The 24,443-nt window shown below is 42.3% G+C and overlaps 1 protein-coding gene and 1 pseudogene across 5 annotated transcripts in view; both read right to left on the bottom strand.

Moving 5' to 3' along the window:
- Positions 1 to 24,443, bottom strand: part of TRIO (trio Rho guanine nucleotide exchange factor) — a 351,013-nt gene that overhangs the window by 289,716 nt on the left and 36,854 nt on the right. The window lies entirely within an intron of this gene.
- On the bottom strand, positions 24,265 to 24,382 carry LOC128593416 (uncharacterized; annotated as a pseudogene).

Raw genomic sequence — 24,443 nt, forward strand, 5'->3', positions numbered from 1 at the left:
GCAGGGTTCACGGCTTTCTGGAATAGTAACACACACAGTGGTCTTGTTTCAGGTGATCTCTTCCCCAGATCTTGTGTTTGAAATAACCACTCTCGGGCAGCGACTGTGGCTCAGTCGGTAAGGCGCCGGCCCCATATACCAAGGGTGGCGGGTTCAAACCCGGCCCCGGCTGAACTGCAACAAAAAAATAGCCAGGCGTTGTGGCAGGCGCCGGTAGTCCCAGCTACTCGGGAGGCTGAGGCAAGAGAATCGCTTAAGCCCAGGAGTTGGAGGTTGCTTATGGCCTTCTACCGAGGGCCATAAAGTGAGACTCTGTCTCTACAAAAAAAAAAAAAGAAATAATCACTCTCATTCACGTCTCTAAATCTCTATGTAGTGAGATATTTTTTCACTGCACCTGAGAGCACAGCACACATAACATGCAGACCTACACTGACCCCAGGGCATCTGTCCACATGTAACTGGGGGTGCCAGGACCTCGCTCATCACCGAAATGTCAAGATCAACACCAAGAAGCTGCAGAAGAAGGGGAGGACACATGTCCTTCTCCTCTGCACCCACCCACCAAGGAGGAAGTGGCTCCCCTTTTTCTCATGCACCCCCAAGCTGGCAACACAGAACCCACTTCACTCTCCCAAATTACCTCTGTAGTAAAAAGACAGGCTGTGCTTTCAAAATCAATATATTATTGCAAGGTCAAGGAGAAATGTAGTAGCACAACCAGACAGAGTTTAAAACAAGACCTACATCTCCAAACAAGCATTTCTAAGAAATAAAAAACATAAGCAGCTTTTAAAAGTCTAAGCTTTTGACAGGTTCAAGTACTTTTATCAAGGTCCAGAAACATTCAAGACATCCATCACGATCCTAAAAGGAGAGCTGCGATTCTTTCTACATCTGTTGCTGTTACTTAAAAGTGTCATTTTCTGAGGTACAGTATAACTGTAACAGAACAATGAAAAGGAAAAGCTACGTGTTTCAATGTATCATCAAGTGCTCCAGTTCCCCTTTGCACTTGACACACAGCCATTGGAGCTGTGTTTCTCCAACAAACTCACATACCCTCCTCCTACACCCTCCCCCTTCTCAGCCAGCTGAGAAGCTCAACAGGCTCTGGACAGCTTCAGCACCTGGCAAAGGGCAGGTGACTGTGGGGGGCGGGGGCTCCCCAGCAGAGGGCTTCTTGTACAGTGGAGGGGAAAGCGTCTGTCACAGACGCCCACCCAAGGCTCCCTCACAGGCTTGAGGGTACAGAACATGCTGGAGAGTTCGATGTATGTTTTTGAAAATTGTTTCTTAGAATTTACTAATTTCAATTTAAAAATATTAAGAGATGACTTCAATAAAACTTACAGGTGAACATAAGATCTTTGTCTTAATATGCTTATTCCGTTATTAAACCGGAAACATCTGAGCAGAAAATGTGTTCTGTAAAGAAATATCTTTATCCTCGATTCTGAAGAGTAGTGTGAGAATTAAGATGTTTACAAGGCTTTTACAGTCCTTGTGGAGAAAATGTTTCTGGAAACAAGAAAAAAAGCTATCTTCATTTCTCTCTTATTTACTTTTAACAAAGTTATCAAAGAACCAAGACTTGGTTCCTTCAGCCTAGTCACCTTGAGCTGCCGCAGACTTCTCTGATACACACACTACAGGGACACTGCCAGGACTCACCATCCAGAACCTCAGGGACACTGCCAGGACTCACAGCCATCCGGAACCTCAGGGACACTGCCAGGACTCACAGCCGTCCGGAACCTCAGGGACACTGCCAGGACTCACAGCCGTCTGGAACCTCAGGGACACTGCCAGGACTCACAGCCGTCGGAACCTCCCTTTTCTAACTGCCCACTACTGCCTATGACACTCTGGAAAATCCTTAATGCAGTAAACTTTTACTCTTTGAGAACAGAGAGGAATTTGAGAAGTAAATTATTCAGTACCAAGTAACCAGTGCTTTGGTTATGAATAAACCTGGCATATCAGGTTATCTAATCCATAACAAATCCCTCCAAAACTCAGTGGCTCAAAACAATAATTTCTCATAACTGGTTCTTAAAAATTATAAATAAAATGATAAATTACTGGAATGGAGATGCTGGTAATCACAACGTGAGCGGGCATCACACAGGTGCTCAGAAACGCCTGGCAATGTTGGGCTACCTAAATGCTACTTTCACGGGACGGTAATGGAACTTTCAATTTTCATCTTTTTCCCTGAAACCTTCAAAGCCAAGTAAATGTGACTGCTTTTTAGGTCCACCAATATCTCTGGGCCCAGATTTTCAATCACTTCATTGTTTCTGCATCTATCTAAATGCAGACGGTATGATTTACAGATAACTTACATTTTTAAAAAAATGAGCAATGGGTCTTCAGAGTTAACAAATAAGTAGAATTAATTCATTAATATTTTCAAAGTAAATCTGACTAAATTAGGTAACAAAATAAACTTTCCCTTTATCCAGATATGGGATCATCTCAAATCACAGCCCCTCCCACCCACCCAAGCAGGTTCTGTTGTTACCAGAATGGCTACAACTGAATCCTGAAAGTCAACAAACACTGCTGCCCAGATATCCGTGAACATTACACATGAAATGCAATGCCAGTACACGTAATCCACTTGGTGTCAGAAGTCCTATTTATTTACTTATTTTTTTATTTGAGACAGTCTCACTTTGTGGCCTTCAGGAGAGTGCCACAGCAACCTCAAACTCTTGAGTTCAAACGATTCTCTTGCCTCAGCCTCCCAAGTAGCTGGGACTACAGGCGCCCACCACAATGCCCAGCTATTTTTAGAGACAGGGTCTCGCTCTTGCTCAGGGTGGTCTCCAACCTGTAAACTCAGGCAATCCACCTGCCTCAGCCTCCCCGAGTGCTGGGATTATAGGCGTGAGCCACCACGCCCAGCCTTAGAAGTCCTATTTTAAAAGTGTATTTTAATTTTTATTTATTTATTTATTTATTTTTTAGAGACAGAGTCTCACTTTATCGCCCTTGGTAGAGTGCTGTGGCCTCACAGCTCACAGCAACCTCCAGCTCTTGGGCTTAGCCAATTCTCTTGCCTCAGCCTCCTGAGTAGCTGGGGCTACAGACACCTGACACAACACCCAGCTATTTTTTTGTTGCAGTTTGTCCGGGGCCAGGTTTGAACCCACCACCCTCAGTATATGGAGCCGGCGCCCTACTCACTGAGCCACAGACACTGCCCTAAAAGTGTATTTTAATTTGTTTTAAAGAACTGCTACAGGGTGGCGCCTGTGGCTCAAGGAGTAGGGCGCCGGTCCCATATGCCGGAGGTGGCGGGTTCAAACCCAGCCCCGGCCAAAAGAAAAAAAAAAAAAAAAAACTGCTACAGCTTGTCATTGTAACTCCCACTGTACTTTTGTTACAAGTAAAACAAGCAGCAGAATCTTCTTACTCTAAAAAATAAATAGATCAGAATAAGTTTTTATTTTAAATCAATCATTGTTGAAAGAATACTGATTTTCGGGCAGCACCTGTGGCTCAGTGGGTAGGGCGCCGGCCCCATATACTGAGGGTGGCGAGTTCAAACCCAGCCCCAGCCAAACTGCAACAAAAAAGTAGCCCAGAGTTGTGGCAGGTGCCTATAGTCCCAGCTACTTGGGAGGCTGAGGCAAGAGAATCACCTAAGCCCAGGAGTTGGAGGTTGCTGTGAGGCCACAGCACTCTACCGAGGGCGATAAAAAAAAAAAAAAAAAAAAAAAAAAAAAAAAAACAAGAATACTGATTTTCCAAAACATTTAAACATGAAAATGGAATTTCTAGTTAACTTTGAAAAACAGCAATAATTCAGTCACTGAACAAAGAAGAAGAAAAATTAACCCACTGCATGAGTGATCTGTTTACATGCTAGAACTAAAAATATAATCGACCACCAGTAACCGTACCAAAGCAGAAACTGAAATGAGGAGCCTCTAATTGGACAGAGTCACTGTTTTCTGCACTAGGAACCAGAAAACACAGTATTTTTCCATTAGGGCCCTCCCTTACAGCACTTATCTGCCTGCCCCAGCAACTCCACAGCTCTTAGGTCCTGTCATCTCTACGTGCAGGCCCAGCCCACCAATTTCCAGGTCAGGGCAGGCCCAGTGGGGGAAATACTAAACCCACCCCATGTATTCCCCAAGTATTCACTGGGCACTTACAAAGCACCATTACATATCAGGCCCTGAGAATGCAGATGTAAATAAGAGACATACAGTCCTAGCCCAAAGCAGCAGATCTGTGTTACAGGGGAGACTGAAATTAAATGTACCATCAGCACAATTAGTATTTAATTCAAGTGACAAGTGCAAATGAAGATGAGGGGCAGCAAAGTATCTAAGAGGGAGTTTCCTAATCTGAGGGGCCAGAGAAGCCTTCTCATTTGCAGCAAGTGGCACTTAAGTGATGATGTAAGGATGGGGAGTAATGGAAAAGGGAAGGCAGAGCCCTGAGAAGAATGGAGGCCTGAGTGGATTCCAGGGAAGGCAGTGGAGGGCGGGGCCTGGCTAATCCAGGGAGGGCATTGGAGGGCAGTGGAGGGCGGAGCCTGGCTGAATCCAGGGAGGGCAGTGGAGGGCGGGGCCTGGCTGAATCCAGGGAGGGTCGTGGGGGGCAGGGCCTGGCTGAATCCAGGGAGGGCAGTAGGGGGCGGGGCCTGGCTGAATCCAGGGAGGGCCCCTGGGGGCGGGGCCTGGCTGAATCCAGGGAGGGCAGTAGGGGGCGGGGCCTGGGAATGGCATGGTAGGCCAAAACCCTAGTACACAATGACGGGCACCAAGAAGACACTGTTGTCATGACTGGTTCTCCCTCCCTTTTGGAGGTAGAGGCCAGAGTCTAAACTACTGTCTAGAGGCCAGGGCACGGCCATCACGACCCTTCTGTAGTCAGTTGACAGCTGACCCAGAGCTAATGCTACTTTAGCCCAGCCTAACTGCAACCTCTGAACTGAGACACTCCACAGCCACCCAATGCTGGCTACATTCTCTCCTTCAGGTCTGTTTCGACTCATTCTAGCAGACCTGGCCCCAGCCCCTGCATTGGCATAGGTACAGCATACCTTCCAACTTGAGAAACCAAGGCCTAGCGAGGGGACTGGTTAGAACCCAAGGTCTGATGTACCTCAAGATGACACCTAGAATTAGGCTCTCTTCAAGGCCAGCAAAGCTTTGGTAGTGAACATGTTATTACGCTACAAATCTCCACCCCTGGGATAAAGGGGAGGGGAGGGAAGAAAGAAAGGAAGGGAGCAGGGACAGGGATCAAACAGAAGAGAAGGCCGTGAGGACATACAACATCACAGGCCCCAAAGCTTCTCTGATCTCTTCTCCGTAAGCCAAGGCAAGAGAAGGGCCTTGGGGAGGGGCATGATCCTTAATAACAAGAGTTTTCTTCTTGGTGCAAGAAGCTGGAACTTGTTTTACTGTTTAAAGGCAACAATCCTTATCATCTTCTGGGAACTAATAAGCTTCAATCATTCAACACAGAATAATATTTTCTTGAAAGCAAGATAAGGCAGCTTTGTGCCTTTAGAAAGACACCATTCAAGAGAATATTTAGCAATTCTGACTTACCAAAATCTAATGGTACTACATTTTTTTTAAGCAAGGCAAAGCAGGGCAAATTCTATTAATATAAATACCTCACAACTGCCTTTAGTGGAACCTAGAAATACGAATACTGACCACTTGCAGGTAGAAGTATAGGGAGGTACTTTTAAGATAAAATTTTTCAGTCACTTTTTATTAAATTGCAAGGAAGTACATGCCTGGAAATGGACTATCTTGCTGCTACTGTTCACAAGGACTTGAGTCTGATTGGAAGAATAATTTTTAAAACTAACTGCTGTTTAAAAAAGTACTTCCCACAGCTCTACGCCGTTTAGCCCCATGACACCGTCCTGGGTCTGGATGGGCTCTCCAGGGACAGTTATAAGCCACAGTGGCTCTGGGAGTTCAACTCACTAAAGTCAACTGTGAGCTGGGCGGCAACAGCAAGTGCCCCAAGGGACCCTACGCAGCAGGCCCCAGACTTGCACAGCCGAGTCGGCATCTGACACAAAGGCCCTCACATGTAAGGTACGATGTTAGGAGGAGGATTAGCCATGAACACACGGCTAATCCAGCCACTCCTTATAATCCCCGCCCTTACACTTCCATATTGAGGTCTGATTGTTGTTTTCGGAAGGTTTCAGTGTAACATAAAAGGTTTCAGTGAAACATAATTATGTTAAATGAGAAAATTAACACGTTAAATGAAAAGCTTGGGCCAGATGATCTGAATCTCTGTTCTTCAATCTCTAACACTCTGAGTCTATACTTAGGACAATTAAGTGCTAGGCAGAGCCCACAGAAACAGAAGATTGGGCAAATAGGCCTCACACATGAAGAACAACAGGGGCGGTGGCAGGGAGAGGGGTGTGGGCAGGGGCAGTGGCAGCTGAACAAATCCAAATGTGCATTTGTTAGCAGTTAGTTTTGTGTGGAGTTTGACACAATTTTTATAAAGTACACAGTTTATACAGATGTTTAGAGAGATAAAACTCTTTAAAGTCTGTATTTCGAAACTTTCAGTGAGCATGGTGGGACCGCAGTGACACCTCTATCACTTTCTGAATTTCCATGATGCATACTGTTGGTAGACAATTCTCCAAGGGTCTCTTGTGATTCTATACATCCTTCAAGCAGAGGCCCTGACGGGACTATCATTACCAGGATATGTTCAAAGCAAACAGAAGATACAGTGTCTTCCTCCAGAGCAAGGAGCAGGCCTGCCTTTAGCTTTAGAAGAAATAGGAAAGTAGGCATGGTGACAGTCCACCATGAAAGATCTGGGAACCCGAAGTTCAGGGGTCCTTTCCTGCAATGCAGCCCACTGGGTGTGCAAGTGCTGTCTGGCCTTCTGCAAAGTCACCCAACGGGAACTGGGAACAACAGAGACAAAAAATGCTGTTACCATGACTAATGAAGTCCTGTCTCTAACCCAGGAGTCTCGTGTCTTTTGCCAGCAAACTGAGGCAGGCTAACCTTCTACTATGCAAATAGGGTAAAGAAGCTCAGACTCTTCATAGTTCTTGACAAATACGTACTCCTGTCATGTCAGAGATGGCTGCAATTTGCTAGAGGCGTTTCTGTTGCTGGTAGCCACGTGCCTGGACTAATGATACAAACTGCTTTACAAATCAACCTTTAAATAGGGAAGAGACAGGAAAAGGAAACTGAGAGGGGAAGGGGAAGGGGAAAGAGAAGGGAGGAGAAGGGAAGAGGAAAGAAAGGGGAAGGGAAGAGAAAGGAAAGAAAGAAAAAAGGGATAAGGATCAAGAGAAGTTCCACCCCTACCAGAAAACTTGGACAGGACAATGATATTCTCGTTTTTCCTGCACTCCTGCTACAAGAAGAGCTCTGTGCCTGGAGCGGAGGACAGAGCTGGGGACCAGACAGGTAGGCAGGCCGCAACACACACTTCCCATCATTGCCACCACGGCAGGTACAACAAACCACACGAGGTGCTCTGGGGAGCTTCCCTGACATTCCCCTGATTATCATTAGACACAAACAAGTAGATGTTTCTCTAACAGACATGTCTTCATTGCAGAGAAAGTTCCTAAGTTTAAGTACCTGGCACAAATTTACCAGACCTCCATGCTTTCAATCCAACTATTTGTTTACAATTACAGAATAACGTAATTACAGACAAACACTAAGTACTAGATGGGTCAGAGTCACCTGAAGGTGTTAATCATCAACCACAGCCAAATGGACTTTGATAACTTTTAGATATAAAAGCGTTGGAATATTATTCCTTGACTGGCACAGGCAAATTTAAGCTAAAGTCACTTTAACATGTTATATAGTATCCGGCAGTCCACTTTTCTCAGAACACTGGACCCACAGCCAGAACATCTGGTCGATCTACCCTCTGTGACTTTGGGCAAGTCCCCAGGCTCACAGGCACCAGATGCCTAAAGGCAGGGTAATTATTTCAAGTCATCAGACTGGCATGTAGTGGCAGGGACACATTTAACATATAATGTATCCTGAAAAACATGAACGCTCCCAGTGATGGGCACAAAACGCAAGATAATCTGTTAGACTTAAAGGTACGTTACGTGCTTCCCAATCACAACAAATCTTTGCTAGATGGACAATTGAAAAAAAAAAAGGGATCATGAGTAATCCCACAACCCAAAGGCAACCATCATTCATCATGAACTTTTCTATAATACTCAGAGTTTAAAATTTATGTAAATACAGATATGACATGGAGATAAGTTTAGAGAAAATCTAGTAAAATAATGATTCCATAACTCCCCCTCCACCAACTAAAACAGAATATACCAAAAAAGTAAGGAAGTCCTCAGGAGAAGACAAGAAGTGTTCAGAACAAGGTGAGGATCTTGAACTCCTCCCATTTGGCCAACCTGGAGTAGTGTGAAGAATAAAATGAATAATAATGATAACAGATTATAATCAGCAGAAAAATAAGAATCTATGAGCCCATTCTGAAAAAAAAATCAATGAGAAGAGTCTCGGCACCTGTAGTTCCGTGGCTAGGGCGCCAGCTGCATACACGGAAGCTGGCGGGTTGGATTCCAGCCTGGGCCTGCCAAACAACAATGACAACTACAACCAAAAAATAGCCAGGTGTTGTGGTGGGTGCCTATAGTCCCAGCTACTTGGGAGGCTGAGGCAAAAGAATCGCTTAAGCCCAAGAGTTTGAGGTTGCTGTGAGCTGTGACACCATAGCACTCTACCCAGGGTGACATAGTGAGACTCTTGTCTCAAAAAAAAACCGGGAAGAGAAAGCTCTTTTTTACAGTAAAATTCAAACTAATAAAAGCAGAGTAAGTAAAAAAATTCGATAATTACCATTTGGTAAACGCCATAGTAATAACTGTTTCAGGGAAGAATTATTGATGAAGACAAAATTAACAGGCAAAGTATGATGAGAAAAAAGAAAATCCTCACAGGATACTTACTAGTTACAAAAAGAAAAGTTACTAACGGTACGATGGAGGTGGCAGACATGTCCCCAGGCACAGGACGGCTGTCAACACTGCCCCTCCTGATAAGACACACACCTGGACTACAGCAACTTGTAAGGGATTTCCCACCTACAAGGCAGAATCTGAATCTACCCACAGGGAAATACCATACAAATCCAAATGAAGAGTCATTTTAACTAGAATTAACTAGCTTGTACTTTCCAAACCTGTTACGTCCTGATTGATGGACCAACTAACTCTCCCAAATTAAAGAGACTAACAAAACATGCAGCTAAACGTGACACATAATCCCGGAATAGATCCTACGCCAGAGAAAGCACAGCACTGGGACCACAGGCAAAATTTGAACAAGGTTTATACGTTAGATCATAGCACTGAATCAACCTGATTTTGGTCATTTTATTGTGACAAGAGAATATCCTCACCTTTAAGAAATGCACATTAAAGTATTTAAAGGTGGAAGAGGCATCATTACAAATGTTTCAAATAAACCTGTTTAGATGACATATAAAAATACGGAAAGAAGGTAGCATGAATTATGTAATAAGTATGATGAAATATTCATATGTGAGAAATCCAGGAGGGATGTAAAATAAATTTTTTGTATAGTTTTTGCTATTTTCTACAAGTCTTAAGTTATTTCAAAATGAAAAGTTAAATATGTATGTTGCATGTATGTATACATCTAGTAGACACCTTTCTGTAAAAATAAACACAGATCTAAATCATTATCAATAAAAGGCTATAGTACTCCTTTACTGAACGTACCCTGAGTTATTGAGCCTTGCCAATTGCCAACGGCAACGCCTCTGAACACCGTTTATTTCAGCAGAATTCCTAGAACGGCATCCCTCCCTTTAAACCTGAATTCCACCTGAATTTCAAGAACTAAGTTACTAGCTAGATATCTAGAGATATCTAGCAAACTAATGTTTTAATACAAAAATTAAGTCCTTAAATCTCTCACCCTTCTCCAACCTCTCCACCTAACAGGCCATCCTATGTAACAATAAAGAAAGTAAACGATGGTTATAAAACCTTTTATGCTGCCAACAAGAGATCATATAGTATGTCCTTCATCTCCATTTAAAGGAGCAGCACCTGTGGCTCAGTGAGTAGGGCACCGGCCCCATATACAGAAGATGGTGGGTTCAAACCCAGCCCCAGCCAAATGCAACAAAAAAATAGCCGGGCGTTGTGGCGGGCGCCTGTAGTCCCAGCTACTTGGGAGGCTTAGGCAATTCTGTTGCCTAAGCCTAGGAGTTGGAGGTTGCTGTGAGCTGTGTGGTGCCACAGCACTCTACGGAGGGCGATAAATGAAACTCCGTCTCTACCAAAAAAAAAAAAAAAAAAAAGACTTTAAAGAGAAAAAGAGAGAGAGCAGAAATACGAAAGAAAAACAAACCACTCCTACCTGCTTATCCATACCCAGAGACATCAAAAAACAGTGCATCATAAAACAACTGCATCACAAAAATGACGTCAATCAGATCAATTTATAAAACTACATGCCATAAAGTAAAACGACAACTTGCACTTTTAAGGATCTTCAATAGGTAGAAACGTCCTCAGTAACAGGTATGATACTTGCTGTTTTTTATAGCACAGGGATGCTTGACGTTTGAGTGGACGGAAGCTAAGCTTACCTTCCTAGGAGACCTCGCTGAACTTTGCACAGGCCAGGAGAACCAATGACAGAACAAACATTCTCGCTGAGAACACTGAGAAAGGACAGGATCCTCGGTAGTGAAGGAGCACGTGAGCATTTGGGGTTAGAGTCTGTAGCAGGTACTTCCCAGTAAGAACAGACAGTGAAGGGTCACTGTTACTTCCAGTAAGGTCGGCATCCTCACCCTCATCGCGGCATTTACAGAGGCTGCAAGAACGCAGGTGAGGTCTCACTCTCCAGCTACACACGAATCATTCACATAAACGTATGCGGAAAATAATCAAAAGAAGTGTCAGTGAGGGATACTCGGACAGCCGAGGGTGCCAAGACCTGCAGAACATGATAGACCTGATACAACATTCACCAACCAAGCGACTGTCTAACTGGTTACAAAGCATTTTCTCAACAATACGTATTTATTAATATCTCTTATTTTCAACCATGAGAAAGAGTTGATAATGAATAACTCCATTACCTGAAAATACTATACTGAACATACAGAAAATACGCCACCAATTCTATAATAGCACACAGGTTAATTTTTATGTTTTCATATTTTGAAAGTATACATAAACAGAATATGTCAATTTGTCAGCAGTTAGAAGAAAATAAATTTAAATTACACCAATTCTCAAAGAAGCAGTTAAATTTAGTAGAAATATCCTTGCACTATTTTATCTGTGTGTGTGTCCAAAGGTACATTCTTCCTAAAACAAAAAAATGGAAGCAAATAGTGTTTTGTGAATTGCCTCACTTATTTACAGTGATATCCCTCTGGGTGACTATATATAATTATTACAATATTACTCTGCTGCATCATACATATATCATTCTAATGACTGCATGAAAATATTCTCATCAAAATCATGTATCACACAATAAACAGGAATTCAAAATCATCACTAATGAAAGCTCCGAGGAAATTCAGGTTTTCAGACAAACTTTCCAAATCCAAACTCTCGTAATTAGAGCAAGTATCACCAGATTTCTGAGTTGTATCCAGCAGGGTCTCCATTTCAATCCAGCTACCAACAGAAGCCTTTTTTAAATACCCAGAGTCCTCCGAATCTCTTAAGCTGTTAGGAAAGAACAATGCCATATACGGTATTTCTCCTTAACTAAAATCACTCCTGTATCTTCAAAAGTAAACTACGCCTTACAGAGTAATCATCTCTGAATTATAAGTCATCACAAAAATAAAGTGATGCCGCACTAAAGATCTAAGAACTTTGACTGTAAGGGCATTCATCATTCAGCACTGAGAATGGACAACATCTGTGTAGAATTTTAGTCCAGTTTAACAGTGACCCAAAGTCAGGGAGCTGATGCACTTTCCCTGTCAATGTTCACAGACACTCCCTGAGTAAGCAGGGTCCTGTTAGATTCTCATCAGCTGTCTTGCAGGCAGTTTAGTTTACACCTGTTGTCCCAGCACAGTGATCAGCAGCACTTTCTCTTATTCTCAAAAATACTCTGGTCTGTAAAACAAATAATTTGGTAACCTACTTTAGGCTTCCAAGAAGTTGCTGGGGGCACCTCTTTCGTGTATGAATAAGACAATTCACATATCACTCAAAAAAAATACAAGCAATCTTTATTACTGTCATCACCACTATGGGTGCAAAATATGGTCCACCTCTTTACAACACAACCACACTATCTCCTGCAGATAGATGAAGCACTCTTTCTCAATTCCTTTCACTTTTTTCTCCTTTGGTATGCCAATATCCCCCACTATGTTTGGTGCAAAAAAACAAAAGAGAAAACTAGAAAAACAAATGAGCTACTTAGGGTTGTTATTGAATATAAAAAGGCTAATCAACAAAGTCAGAATTTCATGGTGAAGGAAGAACTACTGGGTTCAGGAAGATACTTTAAGAACAAGAACTCGCTACAAATAATTTATCTTTTCCAGTGTGTAACTTTCCTAACCGTGACTTAACTCTAAGTCCAGATTACCATCTATGTTATTATCTGAACCAACTTCCCTACTCATTTCAACTCTGATTTTAATCATTTCTCTATGAAAATATTACAGATTATCTTCTATACGTTTGTGATGAAAATAAGTGAACAGTTTGCCATGTCCATTCTAAAAAAAAGGGGGTAAAAGAATAAATACTACATGTACGCTGCACGGCCAGCAAGCTATTTGGGGTATTAACTTATTAATTCTTAGAAAAATCATGTAAATATTTATGAATGTAGAATGCTGTAAATATAAGGTAGGACAATTACGTTTGTGAACTTATCCTAGAAAAAGAGCTATATACCTCACTGATTAATATTTGTAGGATGAATTCTAGAACTTAATTGTCAGACCCATAGGACAATAGGCCATCCCAGAAAGAGTTCTAAAATTGCTGTGAAGAGTGGACCAGGCACTCGCATCCGTGCACAGCTTCCCAAGATGACCATGCTGACATTTAACAATCCAGTATGCAGCACTTTTTCTAGGATGAGTTCACAAATCGACCTCGTATATCTAAATATATAATATATATTATGTGTGTGTGTGTATACACACACACACACAATATATAATATATATTATGTGTGTGTGTATACACACACACACACAGTGGAACCTCTGTAAGCTGACCACCCATGGGAGGTGGCCAACAGAAGGAACTAGGCCTACTCTACTGATAGGTACATGTGGCGCACACATCTGGTCTATGAAAATTAGGTCAACTTGAGGTGGTCAGTGTAGGGAGGCGGTCAGCTATGGAGGTTCTCCTGTATGTAATATACATGTGCACCAAGTAGGTCAAATTGGCCTTTCTGATAAACAATTTCAGAACCTTAAATATCACTAGGTGAGACCCAGCCGCAGCGGCCCCATGCACAGGGTGCTGGCTCAGCTCTGTCCTCCGCACTGAGGAATGTAACAAGGACAAGGAGACTCCAGAGCTGCAGCCCCAGAGGCTGTGCTGTTCTTCCTGCCTCTGCCCCCTTCTGAGGACATGCTAGGCTAGTGAATTAATTATATATATCTCAATCTCAGGGGAGGGTCTGGTTACCTAATGCATGAGGGAAATCCTAGAAGCTCTTGTGTGGATAGAAACTGATTAAGTGACTATGCAACAGTGTTATCTGTGTTCCTTCCTAAAAGCCACAGGTGTCAAATGAAGGGACGTGTATGTAAATTTGTCCTGAGACACTTCTGAGTAGACTAGGCCAACCACTGACTTCGTTTTAAGGAGACATTTTTAAAACTTTAGTGAGCTTTTCTAAGATAAAGGAGACAGGTGTTTGCAAAGGACTAGAAATTCTCCAAGTGACTGACTGTCCCAGGCATCTGAGTCCCTCTTCAAATATGCAATATTTACAATGGATTTCATGTGCCTGAATTATTAAACAGGCAGTTACGGCCACAAGCATGACGTTTCCCTGTGCTAACTCTACTGCCCCCTTGGACTGACTCAGCTTTCTTAAAGGAATAGACTCATCTTGCACACACATATTTTGTAAATGACCTCTTATAAACACATGAGTTCACCAAAAATAGTTTTTCAATTTTTGCATGTGTGGTTGATCTTTAGAGAGTCTTTTTGGTCAGGCTGCTAGAATTTGATATTACCTGTCTCGCCTATGGCAGCTTTCCTTACACAAAGGCTCCTGCCCCCTAGCTGGACCATCTGTCCATGCAGCCCATCACCCTTGCACCTGCCACCCCAGTAGGGCCCTGTCAGCAATGGGTCAATATGGATTAAGGAAGCAATCCCTTTGGAATAGGTCTTTTTTTCTATTCAAAAATCAGTAGCCTATTTTAGTTCAAACCTGGAAGTTCCCCCATGATCACATTAATGTACACAGCTATGATTTAATTAAAAAAAAAAAACCTGGAAGTTGTCTCTTCAGGCCCATTTACTATCTACTATGCAAACTAGTTCTGTTGACTAAAATAGGCTAATTATCTGTACCAGATATGAATGGTCTTCTGATGATGTTCAGAACAAGCAGCTCTTCATCTTTTTATAAAGCCAAATGAACTATGGGCCTCTGTAAAGCTTAGACTGGCAGAAACAGCACAAAACAGTACAAAACACATCCCGAAGGCATGAACTTACATGTGAACGTATCCAGTGCTATGGTCACATGTACAGCGTAAGATGAGAATTATCTGACACATTATACCCTGCCACACACCGACTTCATGGTAAAGAGGAACAGCTATCTTTACAACTTTCAGGATTAACCCTTTCCCTACCCTCCCCAATGTAATTTTTCAGAAATATTGGATATTTCAAAGCTGATAAAAATTTCAGAACTATTCCACTTATATTTATGCCAGTGATTTTATTCAAAATCTGATAATTAATATGGCATTGTAAGTATCAGGTGCTTCAAACCACAGAAGCAGACGCCCAAAATTTGCATGTATTCATAAGTAGACAAATGTTGCAAGTAAGTAGCAGTCATTTACTTATTAAAATTTAAGTTTAAAAAGAGTAACTTTACATGTAGATACATTTTTATAACACTACAACATGAAAAATAGCTTCTGTACTAAAAATAGAAATAAGTACAATTCAAAAGTAATATGGTTCCATAATTCTTATACCAAACCAGCAATTTGTATGAGTTTCTCAAGGGAGAATCATAGCCAAACTTACAACATCTGTAGTAAAAACTCAAGGCCAACATTAAAGAATTATTCATGGAAAAACATTTGTACTATAATGAGCCAAAGCTCAACTGCTAAAAATATATTTAACATGCACACCAAGGTTCTTTTCATAGTACTTCAACTTGAACTACATCACTGGATTCTCTCTATTCCCAAGTTCCTAGGCTAAAAAGCATGAAACTACACTACAACACGGGATTTGAGCCATGGGGCAAACATGGAAATTGGTGAAGAACTACAGTGAGAAAGCTGAAAAGCATCAATGAGTAAAGGAGGAAAAAAGCACAAAACCAAAAGTTATAATGTGTGGGCTCATCTTGTTCCCTTCCGATTCTCACTTGTGGATATCAGTAATGACGCAGGGAAAAGAAAATAAGAACAGAGAAATCACTCAAAAATAGAAACACGTTCGTAACATTACACTCTGTATAAAACATGGAAAAAAACCAAATGGGTTTGGTTTTATAGGCCACATAAAAAGCAAACGGTGTTAATTTATACTCGTGTCTATTATTTAGTTAACAGCAGTTACAGCTAAGTGGCTGAGAACATGGACCAAGAGGTAGGTTCAAACCATCCCATTTCTTAACTCTATAGCTTAGGCTACTTAACCAATCTCTCTGTACCTCAGTTTCCTCATCTGTAAAATGGAAAGACTATTATCTTTATTACATAAACAACGTGGGAAATGAGACCAGCGCATGCTGCAGAGCTGGCTGCCGTCGTGACATCCTAAGACCACTGAAAGCTGCATCAGGAAACATTCACGCCAGAGCTTCAACAAGTGCACGACCTGTCCTTTTCACAAAAATGTTTTTCGAAGTTTTATTTTGCAACTTGGCAGATGTTGCAAATAAAAAGCTAGTGATTTTATAAAATTTATGTTCACAATCAAAAGTTACAGTCCACCTCAATGACTAACTTCTTGGATGGCCAGGAGAAAAGGGAGGTTATAATAATGAGAAAAAGCAGAGCCAGATCATGGAGTCTAACAGAACAGAGTCTGCTCCCAACTAAATAAAGACTGGCTCAGGGACAGAACAAATAAAAACTTCAATGACAAATTATATTAGTCCCTGTAAGAAAGGCCTTTTATTATTTTAATAATTCCACCCCCCATCGCTCACATTTGTCACTGTTTTATAAGCAAATGCATCACTTGACTAATCAGGAAACTCCACAAAATGTAATACCTAAAGAACCACTTAAAGCACTCCATATAAAACAAACATTCAGATCACCTATCGCCTTTTTATTCAATTGGAGTTCTATGCAAATCCACTTAAACTAAAAATTCAAATATCAAATCCTATTACATATGTTCACTTTAGCTCATAAATTCAAAAATCTAAGAAGAGAAGAAATATAACTTATTTAGATTAAATAAGATTGCCTGTAAATCCAGTATACACTCCTGGGTACAATGATTTTCAAAAACATACAATCAAAGGTGGACCTTAACTAAGAGCCAATTACAAGCCAGGTAACATGCTTGAGACTACAGGGAATAAAAATGAAGCCAAGCCACAACGCAAACGTTTACAATTTCATGGCAACATAGGGGAATGGCAATTCTCTCTGTACCTTAAAGCCCAAACCACCAAAAAACCCCAAACAAAACAAAACAAAATAACCACTCAGCAACTTCCACTTTTTATTAAAATTCTTATTTCATGTTATCTGCTGCCTGGGCATTAGATTTGCAGTCTTGTTAATACTATACACTGCATTTTGAAATGGGGATGCGGAGACATACTACATTCCAGGACTTACCAACTTATAGTAGTTGACACCATAATTAGACATGGAAGAAAGACAGACCCCCAAAACTGGCATTGTACAAAACACTAGAATCCGGTCCCTGCTCATCACTTGAGACTGTTGTGGACGGGTCACATTTCATCTCACAACTTTCCCACATTTGCAATCTTCATATCACCAAGCACTCAGGCTCTGTCCAATGTGCCCCAATATTACTAAGCAATAATATACCACTGTCTATAGACATGGGCTTATCCACCACGCAAACAAGGTACTGGTTCAACACTGCCATGGCAAAACCACTGAGCATCCTGCTCAAGGGTCTCAATCATTAGAAACTGGCAAAAAGGAGGGCAACTCGTTCAGAGGTGAAGGCAAGCAGGCCCAAGTGCCTCTGCCCAGAGGAGGCTGCCCTGGCCCACCCCCACAGCAACTCAAAGACTGCATCAATCAGAATGTTCTTTGGGGCACCAAGGATCCAGCCTTCCACTTCAATTCCAAATGAGTCCAAATTTAGACTGTGCTCTGGAACAAAGTGGAAAACTATCTTGAAGCATGTTTTTATAGTTCTTTAATATCTACTGGATGACTCACAGTCATGTATCATAGAGGCCAGGTACTTTTATTTCTAAAAAAGGAATATGTTTGAATGTTGGGAAGGCCAGCCTAGAGCTCAAAAGGCTGGTGACTAGGCAAGAAAAACAAGGGAGAAGCTAGTTGTGTCCAGCTCAGGCAAAGTGGTTTTTAAAGACCAAAAGCTGGTTTAAAATGTCACACTTGACTCGAATCTGCAATTTATTTTCCAGCATAGTCTCATAAATCTAGTCAACTTCTAAACACTACTCAGGAATGCTATTTGTCTTAAACGTCTATGTAACAAGCTATTTAAAACACCCTGGTCCCAAGCTACCTAGAATATGCTGAAAACATTTCCTAAGGCACAAGAGGGTATCAGTCCTCCCTCCAGTTCTTCACAAGGCCGAGGTACTCAGATCAGCAAAAAGGTTCTCTCTAACTGGAAATTGAAAAGGCCCACATTTGCAGCCCCCTCCTCATCTCCACCTCCCATAACTGGACAGTTCTCAAACTGGGAAGGTTTGAGAGGCTCCCACGAGTCACCAAGAAGTCACAGCTATCTACTTCCAGGGAAAGGAGTCAACCCATTTTTAGAGGGACAAGCTAGAGGGGAACACAGCAGTTAGACTTTCTACAGACGGCACCATGGCATTAGTCCCCAAGTGTCCCCAGTGCGCTCTGTTCTGTTGAAACATTACAAATACCTGTGAAATATAAACACAACACCACCACCTCCCCTACTGCCAAACCAAATCACCTTGGGAAGTGCAATTTAAAGACCTATGGACAAGCGCTATATAAGCTATCAAACGCAGCAGGAAATTCTATCACTTGCTAAAAGTGCTCATTGCCCACAAACTTTTTGACCATAATTTTAGACAAGGCCACACAAAACTGTGCCATTTATTAAATGCAAGGCTTAAAAACTTACTTGAAATAAGCAAAGAATTTGACAATTGGCAGGAAGAAAATAATATTTAATTTAAATTTTTGTTATGCAAACTGACACCATAAACCAGACAAATTCAGGCAGGCCTGTTTCTCATCACTTAAATCAACTTCAAAATATTTTAAACATCATCTGTGTGCCCAGAAGTCACTCACCCACCAGCCTCCTACTAATTTGGCCTTTTATCCACTTACCTTTGCCCCTTCCCACCCTTTCCGAGGTCTCTGGCATGAGAACACTCCCCCTCCTCTCCTTAGTCAGGGAGCCACTTCTGCCCAAGCACAGGGGAAGGGGGCCTGGGGCCTTCCCAGTGCTGGTGCTGGTGTGTGTGGCAGCCAACCCGGGCCGGGAAGCCCGCTCAGAGTCAGCAGACCCCTGTGGCTGCCATGTTCCATAACCACGTCCTGGGCCCGTCTTCCCTGACAGCTGTGCAGAGGGTGTCCACTCTACTTGGGATGGGGAAAAACATGTCTCTATGTATTTTCTTCTCAGTTCACATCAATTGTCTTCAGACTCAATTTAGGTGGGGAAAAAAAAAAAAAAAGGACCAAGTGCTCCTATAATCCCCTATAACTTTAACTGTTTGGGCTACAAACACTATTAGCCTGTGTAAAGGGCAGGAAGAAAAAGACAGAGAGAAAGGGGATGGAGGTGCTTAACGTGGTAAGGGACGTGGAAAGGCCCAGAGTTCGGGATTCAGAATCACTAAAACATGCCTTAGAGATATGGCAGTCCACTTAAATTTTAGGGAAATCCAGCCACTCCAGAAACTCCCTCCCTCCACCATAATTTCACTTACGCCTAACCTGCCACAACAAGCTCTACTTAGCCCTTGGAAACTCTTTTCCAGAGCTGAGTTTTTCTCTAAAGTACTTCAGGAAATCTTTTTTTTTTTTTTTGGGGGGGGGGTGCGGGGCGGCGGGGGGTAGTTTTTGGCCAGGGCTGGGTTTGAACCCACCACCTCCGGCATATGGGATTTGAGCCACAGGCACCGCCCTCTTTTTTTTTTTATTTAATTTTTACTTCCTTGACTCAGGATGCTACAGATTATAAAACACACTGAGGATTTAATAGTAGCTTTTTACTGGAGGGAGCAGAGATGGCTTCAGTGAAGTAAACATCTCCACTGTAAGATATACAAATACTTCAGAAAGTGACAACACCTACAATTAATCCTCACCTTAAACACTGATATGGGTAAATACTGGGCTCATGAAAACACTGATGCATTCTCAGAGTAAGTCTTATACTCACTGGAATTCACAGAAACGGCATCACGTCCTGACCATGAAGGTCTTCAACTATAGAAATCCCAGGTGTAAAATTCCTACATCCTGAACCCTGGGCAAAAAAGTTTGAAGTTCGTTGAGCAGAAGTTCTTAACTTCAAAAACATGACTAAAATCACGCAAGTTCCACTACAAATAATTTCAGGTTAAAATCAAGGATCTTTCTCCCAAAGCTCTCCTATTTCTATTTGTCACTTCACTATACTCTTCAACAGGACAAAACGGTTCCCAAAAAGATGTTAAATATTTAAATTACAAACGAGCGTTATTAAATAAAAATGGTGAACGACCCAAAGCAACAGGGCACATCCACAGGACCATAGGTGCGTCACTCCTGAGGAGGCCCATGTACAACCATCACTGTCAGGCACAGAGGGCCAGGACGGATCTGGGCGCAGCACCCAGCAGGTGTCAGCCCTGCTGACCAAATGTTTTTCTGGAAACACCAAGAACTATCCAATGTAGTACGAACTGAAAGAAACATGTCAGAATAAGTGCTCTGAAATGAGACTTCATCTCCAGCCACGATGCTGAAATGTGTTCTTTCCCCTAAGAACATTGGGATGGTCATGTGGGGACTTAAACAATTAGCAAGGGAGACGAGACTTCCATACCAAGGAAGCCCTGAACTAATAAGATGCAGAGCTAATAGGAAGCAAATGCAATCACTTTTCCAGCACACTGAAACCTTATGATTTTCCCAACACACACACACTCATACACACACACATACACATGTACGTTCAAAGCCTCAGTAGAGCACAGGGCACGGAACTGAAACTGTGACTCTATGGACACAAACTGTGCAACATCAGCCTCGCAGCCTTACACACATCATTTCAGGCAGTTGTTGGTTGGGTTTTTGTTGAGAGGACACACACACTGCCCAGTATTCCCTTCAACTCTTGAACCATAATCGCTGTTATTACAGCGAGCAGCAAGCTCTTTGAACAAAAACATCTTGAAATCCCCACAGGATAAATTCTGGAAGGCATTTGGTTACTAACTGATTTTCAGTGGACAGGGGACTCTACCATCTGAACAAACAGAATTCTTGGGGACACTGCTCCTTGGGGGTTAGGAGGTCTGAGGTCAAGGTCAACCAGGTCTCAAGTCAAGGTCAACCAGAAGTTTTCCTCAAGAAATTCTTAGCCACTCATCAGAGAGCTGAAATGACAAGCTGTGTATTTGTAACATTTGGGATCCATCTTTCCCTTAGAAGCCATGTTCTCTTGGGTAATTAAAAAAAAAAAAAAGAGCACAGTTACCATGAAAATAAAATCAAAATAAAACAGTCACTGTTTGTGAAAGATTAACAGTTGGCAGTGCCGCTCAAGATCCCAGAACACCAACAAACAACCTCCAGAGACCCCGAAGGTGTAGCCAGAACAGCCAGGCAGCTGGAGCTGTGCGCCCCGTGCCTCCTCAGCAACTGGGGACAGAGCACAGCACAAAAAACGTTGTTCAGCCCAACTCTGAACCAAGCCCATTATGTGGGGGGAAAAACTGAGAACCCGACAGTCAAGTAACATTCCTGAATTTTTTCCCTCCCTCTATCTCTTCATAATTATTTACAAATTCTTTAGTGTTTTGGGGGGGGTACAGGGGGGTGGGGTTATTTAATTTGGTTTTGGTCAAAGAAAAAATATTCAAGTAATAAATTGTTTAAAGTTTTAGGGGACATTAAGTATTTTGAAAGAATACTTTTAAAAATAACGCCTTTTAAACAAACATCCTTTTAAAAAAAACCAGTCTCCAAAGACATGTTTTCGTTATTGAAATTTACTGCATAATTACTATTAGAGAAAGCATCCAGTTTAAATCAAACTCTCATTGATGGGGAGATATGACACGTGGCAAAAAACGACTACTCACAGCACAGCACAAGCACCGCAGAACTACCCTGTTTCCCCGAAAATAAGACATCCTCCAAAAATAAGACCTACTTACAGGAAAGATAAAACGTCCCCTGAAAATAAGACCTAGTGCATCTTTGGGAACACACCTTAAAATAAGACACTGTCTTATTTTCGGGGAAACAGGGTAGCACTGAAGGAAGGCTTATTAAGACTGCAGCACGTTGCACACCATAAATGCATTAATGTACACAGCTATGATTTAAAAAAAGAAAAAGAAGACTGCAGCTCCTGTAAACACCCGGGAGCACAGCAGAGCTGGTGATAAGGAGTGAGACCTGCGTGCAAGCGAGGAGCAGACATCCTGCTGAGCCCTACGGAGACACTCCCCACCTCCCCAGCTCCAGGGGGCAACTGGCCTGGCTCTGAGGAAGGGTGCCACAAAGGACATATGTCCCCGGCCAGGCGCTGGAGACAGGGACACAAACGTCCGTATTTGCCGTCCCTATTCTAGACATACATACTTCTCAGCGGTATTTGCTCCGATTTTCCTTCTTAATTAATCCTCTAGAAAAGCAAGGAAGAATTTTGTTAAAAATCCAAAGTCCAAATTTATACCCTAGGAGCACTTCTTCACCTGTCGGGAGAAAGTAAGTTAATTTTTTTTTTTTTTTTTTTGTAGAGACAGAGTCTCACTTTATGGCCCTCGGTAGAGTGCCGTGGCCTCACGCAGCTCACAGCAACCTCCAACTCCTGGGCTTAAGCGACTCTCCTGCCTCAGCCTCCCGAGTAGCTGGGACTACAGGCACCCGCCACAACGCCCGGCCATTTCTTGGTTGCAGTTTGGCCGGGGCCGGGTTTGAACCCGCCACCCTCGGCATATGGGGCCGGCGCCCCACCGACTGAGCCACAGGCGCCGCCCGAAAGTAAGTTAATTTTTAAATGCTAACATCTTAGAAAGAAAAACAAAATGTACACTGATGGAGGAAGGCATCTTAAGAGCAACTTGTTTCCACTTAGAAGGATGCCCTCATCAGTCCTTCCCCCAGGCAGCGTGCCATCGCAGCCTCCTGAGCTTCCCTCAGCTCTGGCCTGGGTTTCCTCTGCTCCCTTCCCTGCCAGCCTCCCCACCCCCCCATAAGCCTTCTGCACAGACAGGCATTCCTGGGGGTCACCATGGACCCTGTCTTCAAAGTTTTTAAAGAAAATAAAACACAGTTTTGTGGGGAAAAAAAGAAAAAGAAAATATCATAAGATTTAATCAGAGAAAAGGTTCACCAAGCATATTACCTGTTCTTTTGGATTAATGGCGTCTTCTCACATACCAAGCCTCCGCATGTAAATTCCACACAAATTTTTATACTTTAATCCTTAACCAAACGAAGGTGTAGAATTTTTTTTTATTAATATTAAATCACAGCTGTGTACATTAATACGATCATGGGGCACCATACACTGGTTTTATAAACAGTTTGACACATTTTCATCACACTGGTTGACATAGCCTTCCTGGCATTTTCTTAGTTATTGTATTAAGACAAGTTATAGAAAGATGGACACTGTACCTCTTTCATGTTTACATGGATGGAGCTGGAACATATTCTTCTTAGTAAAGTATCTCAAGAATGGAAGGAAAAGTATCCAATGTACTCAGCCCTACTATGAAACTAATTTATGGCTTTCATATGAAAGCTATAATCCAGTTATAACCTAAGAATAGGGGGAAGGGGGAGGGATGGAGGGAGGGGAGGGAGGGGGAGGGTGAAGGCATAGAATTTATACCATCATTTAATCATGCTTCTATTATTACAGGGGAGACTTATTACCATATCTATGGGCAAGGAAGAAGAAACTGCATTGTACATGATAAACTGATCATTTCCAAAACTTTGCTATTATCACCCCCACTCTGACAACAATTTCCATGAGATATAAATTGTCCCAAGGTGGAAGCATCTCTAAAGAACGATCTAAGGAGGCACCAAGATCCAGGGAGCCAAGGTGCTGCCTCAGTTAAGAAAGACGCCAGAAGTACAAAGTGGCCACCTGGTAGACTAATGTGTGAGTATTCACTTCTCCCTGAACCCTGCAGGTCAGGTAACAAAGACAGCAAAGACCAGGCAGTGGTCCTGCCCACTTCACAGGAGCCCCTCCTGAGTAACAAGACAGAGAAGTCCCATTTACCAAACCCCAGGCCGCAGAGCTCAGTAACATCACTACTGTGTTAGATGGGGATTGGAGGAGCCCTATCCAAAGATTTGAACAAAAACAACTGCAATTAATAACATGAAATTCAATGGCATGTGGAAATTCATGTTTAACATACAAAACATTAACTTCTTTTTTTTTTCTTATTTCATTTATTTACTTATTTATTTATTTTGAGACAGTCTCAAGCTTTGCCCTGGGTAGAGTGCTGTGGTTTCACAGCTCACAGCAACCTCAAACTTGGTTTCACAGCTCACAGCAACCTCAAACTCTTGGGCTTAAGCAATTCTGTTGTTTTTTTTTCCCTCCCCACAAGTAAGGCATTTGTTTACAGGAGGCCACAAGTTTTGTGCTGCCCTTTGTCACAATGACCCCAGATTCCTGTAGGGTGTGTTGTAAACAAAAACATTAACTTCTTAAATACAAGTCAGGAAGGACCTATGTGAAAAATAAATAAATAAAGAGGAAAAGGAGGACTGGACACTCTGGA

The sequence above is a fragment of the Nycticebus coucang genome, chromosome 1, assembly GCF_027406575.1.
Source record: "Nycticebus coucang isolate mNycCou1 chromosome 1, mNycCou1.pri, whole genome shotgun sequence".
Classification (NCBI taxonomy): Eukaryota; Metazoa; Chordata; class Mammalia; order Primates; family Lorisidae; genus Nycticebus; species Nycticebus coucang.